At 31.3% G+C, this 13400-nt stretch overlaps 1 protein-coding gene across 1 annotated transcript in view; it reads right to left on the reverse strand.

Moving 5' to 3' along the window:
* LOC132695623 (inactive dipeptidyl peptidase 10) overlaps window positions 1-13400 on the reverse strand; it is a 121635-nt gene that overhangs the window by 35079 nt on the left and 73156 nt on the right. The gene's annotated exons all lie outside the window — the stretch shown is intronic.

Below are 13400 nucleotides of genomic sequence, written 5' to 3' on the forward strand. Positions count from 1 at the left end.
TATTCTTTTATAAAAAACCATTAGTGTTACAAGTTTTGTAGGACCTCCAATGAATAGCAAATTACTTTAAGTTTTCTAATAATGCATCCGTTTCCGTTTCCGTGACATTATTTATAAAAACCTTTAGTGTTGTTATGATTACTTCAGGTTTTTTTAAAACATTTTACAGAGTTCTTAAACAACCTATTATAAAATTTTCACTGTTGGAGTTTTATAGCTTACCCCTTAAAAGCCCTTATAAATCTAAAAACACATGATAAATATTCTACAGATACCATAAACCGTTAATAATAACAACCTTTTTCATGTAGAAGGAGGTCGCTATGATTTTGAGGTATCATAATAATGTTTAATAATTGCTTTCTTAAAGATGTGACAAGCCGTTAAGCAAAATTTTTAAACAATTAATAAAGCGGCGGCTTTACAGAAAGTGTGCGTAGTAATATTTTGCGAAATGGGCCGGGCGATACATCATCCAAAACTAGAGAGTGTCCTCTGGAAATAAAACAAAATTTCATTTCATTCATTGCTTTCAACAAAATTATATGGATCTGCTAGGTTATTAAAGGATACATGTGAATTATTTAAGTGAGCAAAGTTTCCCAATCCGATTCATACGTAATAAAATTACCCCTTTTGGGTACCCATTCGTATTATTTTTAATCAGATTCCGGCATTGAATTTGGATTCCGCATCAGCTTGTTTCTATTTTGAACTCTTTTAGTGGACCAAAACAAGACTACGTTTGCTGTTTCCTCGTCGTCCATTTACATGTATGCGATATTTCCCTCTTTAGAAGATTCGCCTTTTTGCTCTTCGGACTGCAGCTTGAATAGGTCAAAATATTTAAAAATAGCATAATAAACTAATAAATGTTCAACAATTACAGGCAGTCAGTCAATTACATATCAGTTTCCTTAACCCACATATGTCCATTTCCCATAAATATGGTTTACACTTCTATTTAAGGCTGTTTAAAGTTTTTATGTTCATTAATACAATTGGATTCGTTATACTGTTTTACACTCTTATAGAGCAAATTCTTTTGGTAATTCGTGTAGGTAAAAGTTATTTCTCAACCTAGTGTAATATTCACGAATGTCTCTCACATATTCATAATTATTTAAGAAATGTTTCGGAACTAGCTGCTGTAACATTGTGTAAATAAAAATTAACGTATACAGGTAATTATTTGTCTTAAAATTAATACAATTCCGTAATATATCATATCAACTCACCTAGTATATCTGTTGCATTTTAATATGACTCATAAAGCCGTATTTTGTTATTTCTGTATTATTAATAATGAAATGAAAGTTTCTGAATAAAGCAATCTAAATAAAATAATTTAATTCGCTGACTTTACAATTTCTTATAAGCATCATTTTGTTTTACTTATGTTTAATTATAAATAGTTGTTATTCAACCAATTGATTAGTTCTAGGTTTACTGTGGTTTTTATATCTAGAACTGTATTTGCAGATACGCATATAACAGTTTCATCTGCAAGAGGTGGAATTTTACATGTCTGAACAATTTGAGCAATATTATTTACATACATTATAAGTAGGGTTGATCGTTATGATACTCCACAAATTGTTTCCTCCGCCGTCACTTTACTATTATTCGGCCTAGTCCACTTTTTTTTAGTTTAAGCAATAGCAATTATCTATTGTTTCAAATGTTGGCTTAAACAATGCAAATCCTATCAATATATCCTGTTAAGTGCAACTTTGCAGTCAAGTAGAACTCTTTGCAATGTACTTTCACATGAGTTTTTACTTCTGAAACGAGCCTTAAGTTCGCTCAATATGTTATTTTTTCAGTGAAGTTAACTAACATTAACATAAATCTTTAATAGTTTCTCAACCATGTTGTTGGATCAGAACTTTTCACATATCTGTCTCACTTTTTCAATAGGAACAACTGTAAAACTCCATGCTTTGATTGATTACATTAAACATCTTGTCCCCAATTATTTTTAAATTATTTTAAATTTAAATATGCCATCGACGTTTGCTTTTTTTATTAGATCTGCCATTTTTATTTTAGTAAACTTCTCTCTTTTGCTGTCAGTGTTTATATGATGTGGTCTCACCAAATGTGTTGTTTCTTTTCTTTAATACCATACAAAAAGTAAAAACTTTCACATATCTTGTCCGCTGCTTTAACTCTGACTAATGAACATTATTTCATTTTTTTGACCCTCGTGCCCCTATCACAAGTCTATTTTTTAAGGGTTCCCGGCGAATTATTTTTACTTCATCAGTTTTGTTATTGAAGTAGTTCTGTTTTGCAGCTTTGATTAATTTATTAACTATTATTTTTAAAATGTTAGAAATAAGGAACTTGCAAAAAAAAGGAAACTGTAAAATTCCTCTAATCACCAAAGGTGACCAGTGACTGAGTCACAATTTATGAAAATAAAAAAATATGTATTAGAAACTTCCATTCAGAACCATGTGGAAGGAAATCACTTGTCAAATAAATAAAAAACAAACAAATATCGACATACTTTATTTTTATAACCATTCAAATTATAGTAAAGTAATGGAGCAAACGGAACTCAAACTTCTAAGAATACACTTTCGTTCATTTTATTAATTCAAAAAACACACAGGTTAATGAAAATGAACCACCAAAACGATAATAACATATGGGTTAAAATTCTTTCAGTTCTTGGTAAAACGAAAGGGAATGGTTTCTAATTAATAAGAATTTTGAAAGGGAAATTTTAGTTTATCAGGAAATTAGATAACATCCCGTAGTTACAATAGAGCATTTTTACGATAAGTTTAAAGTGAATTCATTGTTTCTATCGGAAAGAATTATGACATAATTAAATGAATATATGCAAGTGTTCAATTTATTCAGTCTAACAAATTATAAAGGACCTTCATTTTCATGGAATTGAAGTTAATGTATTTAATTTAATTTTTTAATGATGATCCTTTGGGATAGCATAACAATTATGGTAAATCTTGAGAAATCGCGATTAACTAAAATTTGAAGAAATTTTTTATTTCATTTTATGCCCATGAATTATAACAGATCTTCAATATTCAATTCAATTAGTTAATAATTCTCTGTTAAAAATTTATTATACAATAACAATAGTAGACAAAAATAAAATAATATAATTTGATAATAATAATAATAATGATATAATTTATTATTCCCAGCAACGTATTTAATGAATGATATCTAATATCATAAAGTTATTAATTTTGCTAATAAAGAAAACCAAGGGTTTTTGCAAAAATGTTTTAGACATGTTTACCAAGCAGTGGGAAACTTGTAAAATAAAATTCAGGATTATGATTTTTATTTGTTGAAAAATCAAACCAAAATCCATAAAGTTTTTATTTAATATATACTATTACATTAAAGCATAAAAAAGTGTTTGGTTATGCGTAGAAAAAGATGAAGTAGTGAATTAAATGTGAAGTTATTGTTATATGGCGCCATCTATCCAGGGAGATACCAAATTTCGAACATCGATTTTCCTTTAAGCAATAGCTTCCTTCTATATGCGCAAACAATACAAAGAGAGCATACTCGAGAAAATCGATAGAACTAAACGGCATTTATCGTTAAGAGTGAAGTTTTCTAGTTTATAAGGTATATAGAAAGTGGGACAATTATTTATTTTTGCTTCTCCTAGAATTGAAATCTAAAGGAAAAGCTCGAAAAAGCCTTAGATCAGCTTTTGAAATTTGTCAATTATAGTTTCCGATAATAATCTATACACTTTTCACTATGAATAGGTAAAACTAAATTTGTCTCCGTGTTTTCATGAATGAAGTAGGTAATAAATTAGTGTCAAACCCCAATTAAACGGGGAATAGTTTCATCAGAATGAATTCGCTACTATAAATTCACTTGAAAAGTCGAGATTATAAAAAAAATGCAATTATAATTTAGGAAAAATATTCCAGTCACGCGGCCATATAAATAATAAAATTGCATATTCCAAGCTATTTACGTAAATTTATTCCAGTAATCTCCCGCTTTACTGTTGGAACATTTGCTAATTTTCTCATGCCCATATTATCGTTTCATCATACAGTTTCATAATTTTCGCTGTTATCCTTGCTAAATATTTGTACGACGAACATAATGAATGTTTACTAAGGGTTGGTTTAGTGTGCCAGTTGCGCGGAGGATATAAGCGAGCAAATTTTTCTCATTTGGCGAAAACAATGACAGTTTCAAAGAAGTATTTATAAAGGATGTAAAAATATTATGATAATTCGTTATTTAACAGAGGTAACATATGTGTAAAAAAAACGAAAACAAATGAATGAATTTTTTAAAATTCTAGCATAGATTTTCGGAAATGTTCTGTACAGAGTGTTTTAAGAAAAACCAGTTTTATACTCAAGCAATTTCCGTCATACACAGTCAATGAAGCATTTTGTTTTGGAATCACAATTATTCACAGCAGTTAATAAATGAAATGCGGAATTTATTATCACACCACTAAGTTTGTCAGATTACACGAGAAGTTTTATAATGCTAGACCACAGAAAGAATAGGACAAATTTATTTTTATGAGGTGAATATAAGGGCTGACCTCCAGAATATTTATGGAATCAACCCCCACCTGGCTCCTTAGATGATGTAAAAAACATTATCAAAGAAATTATGAGTAATATCAAGCATAAAAACGTCCGGTTCAAAGTATGAGCCATCGATATCGATCGGGGATAGGGAGAAGAACACTTTCCAATGGACTTTCACATAAATTTTTACTTCTAAATTTCATTTCATTAACATATAACATAACATAACATTAACATACATTTCTAATAGTTTCTGATATGGCGGAACTTTTTATTTGGTTGATGTTTATAATTTTATTATATTTTTCAGTCCAACCCCGTAAATTATAATAAGCAGAGAACACCCGTTATAATATTTTCTGGTAATATTATATGAAAGATTTCCACATAGGTTAATACGGTCTCATATACACACACACACTTTACATTATTATATTAATTAAAATCCTCTTCTTCTTTATATGTATTTGCAAAAAAAGCTAATTGATGCCTACTATGATTGACGTTTACTTTTTGTACAACTTTAGGCAGTGAGAATGGACAATGTATCACACAATTTTTTCGGACGCGCTTTGGTTTTATTAGTAATTATTTAAAAAAAAATTGTAAAATATCCACTAGATGTCAATAACAACCTACTCCCATACGATATAATGGCGTATTGGTGGTGGACGATGAGTCATTCTAATAAATTTGTTGGACAAAAATTTTTCCGCGTATTTTACTTAATAATCTTGAAATTTCTCTTGAAAACAACTTGAAGGCTGTGAAGAGGAAGTTGGGCGTCTCGTCGGAACTTTGACGAAAATGCCCTTTGGTCTATGAGGGTAAAAGTTTGACATTGAACCGTGGTATCTAATATTACAAAAAGTGAAATGCAGAGTTTTCTACAAACGGGTATTAGAATCTGGATAAATTATTATTAATGAATTAATGGTACCTAGTGAGAAGAAATAAAAAAAAATGTCGCGGAAACGGATTGTCTGAAATAAGTAACGAGAAAAGTTTTATTAAGGCCTAAACTATATGTTCAATCTCAATCTCAAATTGAAACTTTCAACAAATTCTACGAAGGTTTTTTAAAATCATTTAAAATAATTGTGAGTGACCAAAACTTTCCCCATCTTGTATACCACAACAAACTTAGATGTGGGGAGCCAGGGCGATCTCCTGTGCGTAAGATACAGTAGTTTTTTTTTGGTGATGCTTCTTGAAGCGGCGTCGTCGTGAAAATGGATAATGGTTTTAAAATATTAACGATGTTTTCAGAAATACATATTGACACGTTAGTAGAACCAATTAAGGAAACTAATGTTATTAAGTACTTGTTAGCGATGACTGAAAAAAATCCTAAATGGGTGAAGATTGTAACTTATATTTTACCAAAAAAAAAAGATCCTAATTGCATAAAAAATAAAAATAAATGTTACGAAAACAAATTTAAAAAAAAAAAAAGTCGAACCGCTTCTGCGCTATGGGATTCTACTATGAAGGGATATGCATATACAGTGTTCATCGTCAGTCGCTAAGAGTAATACAAAATGCTATAAGAAATTACTGACTTAATTACAGCGTTAATTGTTAGTACAAATATTTGGAGCGAGTACATAGATATACATTCACAAAGACTCTTTTAGACAACCATTAATCTACCCTAGCAGACCATAGCCGGACAATGATTTATTTATGGTCAAAATTTTTTGATCAGCTTCCTATGTATATTAAATAAATTAAATGTATTAAAAATTAAAGCAATTAAGATATTTTTTCGAAAAGCCAAAAACTATATTTTAGATAACTATTCCATTTTAATTTAATTAAAATTTTCGATTTTCTAATTTTGATTAACCTTAAGTTGTTACAAATGGATAAATTAATTTTATTTTCACTCTAAGACATATAGGTTTTTTTAAACGTGTCACATAAAATATTGAAATATTGTATCTTATAATTATGCTTTGAGATTTAAATATAACATTGTAATAGATAGTAATTATTGCATATTATTTCTTTTGCAATAGAAAGTATCTTTTTATTCTACTACCAAAATTAATGTTTCTTCTAATAAATAACTGAATTATGACTTTTTTGTTTGCGTTGTTATTGAAACACATATATCGAGAAAGTCTAACATGAATTTAACTGAATCCTCATTGGATTAGAAGATTAGTATAGTGTGGTCTACTACCAATATAACGCAATTTACAGCGGACCGTATGAAAGCAAATTCCAGGTTAAGGTAATTTATATCGACCTTGCAAATGCATGGTCGCATAATATTCTTGTTAGAAGACTTATTATTATAACATATTACTTTTTACAAATACACAAACGATTGCTTGCTTGTCATTGGAGCAGTTTGAGTATTGATTGTGACTTGACTCAACCTGCATAATACATAAATAAAAATCACGTCCCCAGTTTAGCAAGAAAACAAATTTAACCGAAATTAACTGTTTTTTTTTATTCGAATTCATATGGGATAAAGCATGGTAAAATATCAAAAAAAGAGAAACAGGAAAGAATACCCTGTTAAATAATTAATTTATTTTGGGATACTCTAGACATATTCCATATATAATATTCCATGAAGACGGTGGCGACTGGCACCGCAGTTCTCACAACTGAAGTAAACAAACTAAATAAGAGTGAATATTAGTATTACAAACTCTACCGGAAAGTGTGTCTAGCAAGTTGCTTATTGAATTCGTTAAGGATTTTAGTGAGAAAAACTTTACCAAGGGTATAAACTGCAGAAAATCAAATTAATGAAAGTGTAACCACGGCTGTTGGGATCCATATAAAGGTAAAGTACCTGAATGACATAATTAGACATAAATACATGGTAATTAAAAAAAAATAAAAAAATGGAGGTATTAAATGCTCTTGTAAACCAAGAGAGTAAAACTGTATCTGATAACATCCTGCCGCCATCTCGTACCGACTATTCAAAACATCAACCTGACAATAGAGACACGCAAAATAAAAGAAATCAGAGAACTGTAGACTCTACAGGCATATGCGAAACTAATACACCAACACCAATAAAAATGCGTAGTCCAAACTAACCCAGAGAGACGTGGCAGCCGCAATCGATGACATCAATAGAAAATAGTTACTATAAAACCGTACCGTGTCACACAAAAGGAAGCCGAACGTCAATCCTATTGTTGTTACGCTTCGTTCTACCATTTATACCGACTTGACCCTAGAACGACGGAAAATGATGTCATCAAGTATCTACGTGAGGTTTTCCAAAGTCACTTACAAGATCCTTAATTCCAAATATGAGGAAGAATATTCCGCAAACGCAAAAGACATTCTTGATTCAGCAAAATGGGACGCAGATACTAGGACCAATACATTTTTTCACCTAAAGAGAACCAACTTCATCGTAAGATAACATCTAAGGACATTGCCATCGATCTGATGGCAAACAGCATTATTCTATTTCACCTAAATATACAAGGATTTGCAAGTAAGTGGTTATTTGTTGATACAGGTCTTGTGATAGTAGTACTGAAATATTTGAGCTTGAGTTTTTCTTTTCCACTACACAAGAGTTTGATATAAATGTGAATGTCTCATCTAGATAATTTCTGAATTTTTAAGTATTAATGATAGCTTTGGATTGAGATCAACTACTTTCGTACTACAATTACTTGCTCTTCTGCTAGAAGCATTGATAATATAACAACAAACTTAGAGGACTGTGCGTATAAGGTGGGAGTTCGGATAACCCTGGTACGTCAGACCACAGAGGCCAGTTTATTAAACTTAACACAGGCAAAAGAAATAAGGTTGGAACTAGAAAAACCTGAATTTTTAACAAAAAATTATTATTATTGCAGACCACCGAGTGGAATATTTTCCGCGATTCTAATGACGTCAACTTTATGTCTAAGTTTATATTGAGTGAAGACTTGATCAAATAGAGTTTTTCTATTCACAATGTTACTTGTAATAAAAGACCACCTATCAACCTTTTTTGTTATTTGGAAAATAACTGTGGAAGAAACTGTTTTGGGAAATATTAAAAAAAATCTGATTTATCAGCAGACGACCATAACAGTTTTTTTTCTGTCTCGGATGATATTACGGAGATTTTAGCGTCGAATAACGGTGTACAGAGTGTAAGTGTTTAAGGGATTCCATTGAAGGAGACTACTTTCTTCTTGCGTCCGATAGCCTATGAAGATACTCGCATAGCTATATTAAAATTAAAAAATAAACAGTGTCGTAATTAAATAACTTGTAGAATAAAAATCACGATAAAGTATTCTACTAACTTTTTATATTTAAAAAGTTTAGTCAGTGCAAGGATTCTTCTTGCATTGTGGGATAATTTCGCAGCTTCTTCAGCTGGTATATTAAGAATGCAGAAGAAAGCCATTCGAGTCATGGAAAATATATAACATAAGGATCACATTTAAAAAAAATTAGATTGATGCCTCTTTCTTGCATTTACATAAACTATTAGTTGTTCGAGACACAAAGAACGAAAGGAAACTCTTGTTCCGGAGGTTTCCTTAAAACTCAAGAGATCTGAAAGCAACTCTCTGGATATCGAATTATATAATGTTTTGCCAAGGACTGTAAAAAAGATGAGCAATGAAAAATTTAAGTTTACTATTACTATTACTTTACTATTACTATTACTATAGTGACCGTGACCGGCGGCAAGTGTCATTTTACGACGTCAGTTTCGTTACCTACGGCTGCTAGCCACTTCGGACATTTCCTGGTTATTACCGCACGGGTTTGGGAGCAATCGAAGTTTTCGAAAATATTAGCCACTGCTTAAATTTTGGCGTATGTAAATTCTGACGGCCATGTCAGCGAATGTATCCGTGTTCTATCGTATCTTGTTCTAAGCACTTAATGACAGGCATATTAATAATACGCTTCTGGAAAACTTCCTACAAACCTCGTTGATGTGTCCAGGAAAGGATACGATCAAAAACCAATTCCAGGAGGGTGATATATATGCATGCATATATATGCATGATAGGATCAAGTTCTGAGGAGAATAATTTATTAGTTAAAGTTTCAAATTTTAAGATTTTAGACAAATTATTTTTTATGTTTAATTGTTTAGGAATTCTATATTATGCAATAAGTGCGGTAAACGGCGTTTGACTAACGAGTTTATTTGACACGAGCGGAGCGATTGACTTGAAAAGTTCACCAAATATATATTCTCTGACACAATTGAAAAACGTCAAATTTCAAGCTGTGCGGTAAAATCTCCGAAAACATCCGATTGCTCCCAAAGCCGTGCGATAATGTCCCGGAAATGTCCGAAGGGGCTCGGATCAGTGGAACTAGAAAACTCACGTGGTAAAGCGATGTTTTCCACACACTAGACCCGTGTATAATTAGGCATTTTACAGAAGGGAGTAGAAAAAATCAGTTAGTGCCTCGCTGAACAAAAAAAAAACAATTAATTTTTGGAGAAAACTTAAGTTTCAGAGGCAACAGCGTAAAAAATGACATGCACACACAGCCTTCTATTTTGTTCTACAGAATAGTACTTATCAGCACACCGACGACATCTTTCAACCCACCTATTTTCATAACAATGTTTGTATCTTTTTTGCTTGATTTGTTAATTTTGGGATAAAGAAAAGAACTCAAATTGAATATCGTTCTGAACGTTTGGGTTAATTAACCTGCAAACAAAGTGAGCACTAATTGCGAAGGTAACTAAATAAAGCAATATACTAGCGACAATGAAAATTATAACGAAGGTCCTAGGTACTTTGTCGAATACCAACTCCGTTGTAAATGGTTTGCGGACTTTATTATTGCATTACGTTGGCGAATAGAGTGAATTACCGTGTGTGGAGCAATCGGTATTAATACGGGGACTTCTCCAACCGTCGTTCCCGCTTCGTCTTGAGGGATCGAATTAGGTAGTAAACACTGAACGAGAATTACAATTTCCAAGCGGCCCAAGTTGTAGCAAATTTGCCTATTTGCCTAAGAAGAGGCCTAGAAAATCTTGTTTTTCTTATTCTTTTATTATATTCCAAATTTCAAAAACGGTCAACGAACGGTCTCCTAATTTAAGAATGTTTTTTTTTAGAGAATAATAACGATCCTTCTAAAAAAATATAAACATTTTGTCAGCGATAACTTTCAGTTTCAAAGTTTCCAATTTTAAAATTTCAAATAATGAAAAAAAAAAGTTTTTTACGAACTCGAGAAGGCTACAAAATAACTTTATTTTATATAATGTTTACATACATTTAGTTTGGAAAGTCTATCATGATATTATATTTTTTAGGATTTCGGAAGTTTAGATGCTTGTAACACTTGTCAAGTTTGTTCCTTTAAGTAAAATCATACAAAAATCAAGCAGCGTCAAGTCATTTGATCCTATCGACTGAGCATTAAAAATATTGTTTTGAGATTGGTAACTATTAACTGCTGCATTCAAGAGCACCATCATGATCAAAATCTAAATTCTGCTTAGTTATGAGATTCAGTTCGTTCAGAAATTATTTGGAATTTCAGTAGCGAAGTCAACGTCATATTCAACATTTTGCGTAATAAGTATAAGAACACGGTCCAACAATTATAGACAATATTAAATGAGCTTAAAAAACTCTTCCCTAGACCAATACTTATGAATTGTTCCGTTGTTCATTCCACAATTTGTAAAATTCCAATGATTTTGTATTCTTTTTGATGTACAGTGCCATAAGACAAATCAAAGTCAAATTTTTGAAAGGGGGACAAAATTGCCTATAACATACGAAATTCTAATTTGTTCTCCTTTTGTATATGTTGAATACTCCTAGCAATTTTCTCCACAAATCGAATTATTTTGACATATTAGGTATATTAGTATATAGATTTTCTCTCTCATTTTAATTCGTCCACACTCTCTATAAAGAATAATTTGAATAATATGCTTCGATTTAATTCATTTTTGAATAATTCTTCTAACAAAATTCTGTATCAATGGAATGATTATTGGCAAATTTTCACCTACTCACGAAAAATATCAAAATAATTCGATGTTTAGAGAAAATTTGCATTTATTTCCCAAACCCCCATTTAGGTATACACTAATTGAAAGGGATTTAAATTATATATACGAGTACTGGATAATATACAAGATGTTTCACAAATTTGACTTTGTCAATTTAATAAGGCGGTAAAATCATGATTTTTTGAACACTCTGTAAAACACAGAAGGCACTATTCTACAGAGAACTAGTGTTCAGCATATAGGCAAACTGCAGCCATAATTTCAGCTTTCTAAATAGTCAAGTTCCCCAGCAATAAGAATTTAAATTGAATTTGAATATTAAAAATAATTAAAACCACAAGAAATAGGTATAACATATATTTAGTATGGATGCATTTACAAAAATGGCCAGAAAGAACAAGCGAAGCAGCAAATTCAACCTCGAGTTTTTCCAAAGCTTCTAATGTTCCAATGACTATGAGACACCCTGTATATTTCGGTGTAAGTGAAAAACTTAAAAAACTGCAAACGCAGGCTAAGATGCAAAACCCGGTTAATTATATCAAGTTTCTCAGTCCCAGCATTTACTAAGTTAAAACCGTGGTCGCTGCATTATATTTTTATAGTCACTCCAAGATAACATGTTTAACATGCCCGGCCGGATAAATGTAAATGGGCAATTCCGGACGCTAGATTTACGACAGCTCGTAAACTTTGCGGAAATCCGCATTGTTCTTAAATCTATTTTAATCAACTTATTCCGTTTTAGTGTGGACTGTAAACTAGCAGGAACGGGTCTAAGCCGAGCCAATAAAAAGAAAGCAGCTGCGTTGTATTACCAGCTCGTTGCTTGTTTTCTTGTCAGCGTCGCGATAGACTTCTTTATCCAGAAATCATTGAATCCATGTTTGTACAGGTTGGGCCAAATTGGACACTTTTTAAGAGATACTCTTCTTTCATAAGGAGAAAATGAAAACTAATATAGGAGTTTCCAGCTCAATTTTTATAAAAAAAGATAATTTTAAAAACCGCTCATGGATCAAGTTTTATTAATTCAGTCTAGCACAAGCTATTGTTTCGAGTTTCGAGAATGTTCACTATTAAAATAGTTGTAATTGTTTTGTACTGAAAACTTGTTGTGAAAACATCTACGGAGCATTTTTTAAGCACAATCTAATGGCATAAATGTAATATTTTCAAAACCGAATATTGTATTGGTTATAAACACAAAAATACTTTTTTTGATTACCTTTCCGGAAATGTAGCATACTTGATATTTTTGCTGGAGTTTTCTTCTAAAAGAGAGGTTTCAGCATTGAATAAGTATGCTTCGATGAGTGGCCACCGGGTTTCAGTTTAACGTTTCAAATAAATTTCAAAGAATCAACGGGAAACGCGTACACGGTTACATTTTTTATAGGAACTACTTGCACTATTGGACTTTTCTGGTACTGTGTGGCATGTATGTGTTTTTTTAAAGTTTATCGAATGTTAGCTTTTTTCGGCCTTATCTTGGGAGTTAATGTATAGTTTTTTGGCCGTCTTTTCCGAATTTTTTTTAAATAGATTGGTACAAATTTCTTGAAGTCCATGCATTGCTCTCAAACAATAATATCCCAAACTAGCAGTCCGCATTTAGTTCCGGTATTATCCGTCCAAGGCCTAGTTGTTGGTATTGGTATTATAATAAAAGCAAAATATCAACTATGCAATATTTTTGAAAGAGTAATTTCAACGATTTAAAAATTATTAATTAACTATTAATTTGCAAAATGCTAAATTTGAGCTATTCGTTTTGACGTAAATGCTTAGAAATATTTTCACAGAAACACCAAAATTTTCGGTAACAGAAAATC

The sequence above is a fragment of the Cylas formicarius genome, unplaced genomic scaffold (genome assembly GCF_029955315.1).
Source record: "Cylas formicarius isolate icCylForm1 unplaced genomic scaffold, icCylForm1.1 PGA_scaffold_10__41_contigs__length_53128322, whole genome shotgun sequence".
NCBI lineage: Eukaryota > Metazoa > Arthropoda > Insecta > Coleoptera > Brentidae > Cylas > Cylas formicarius.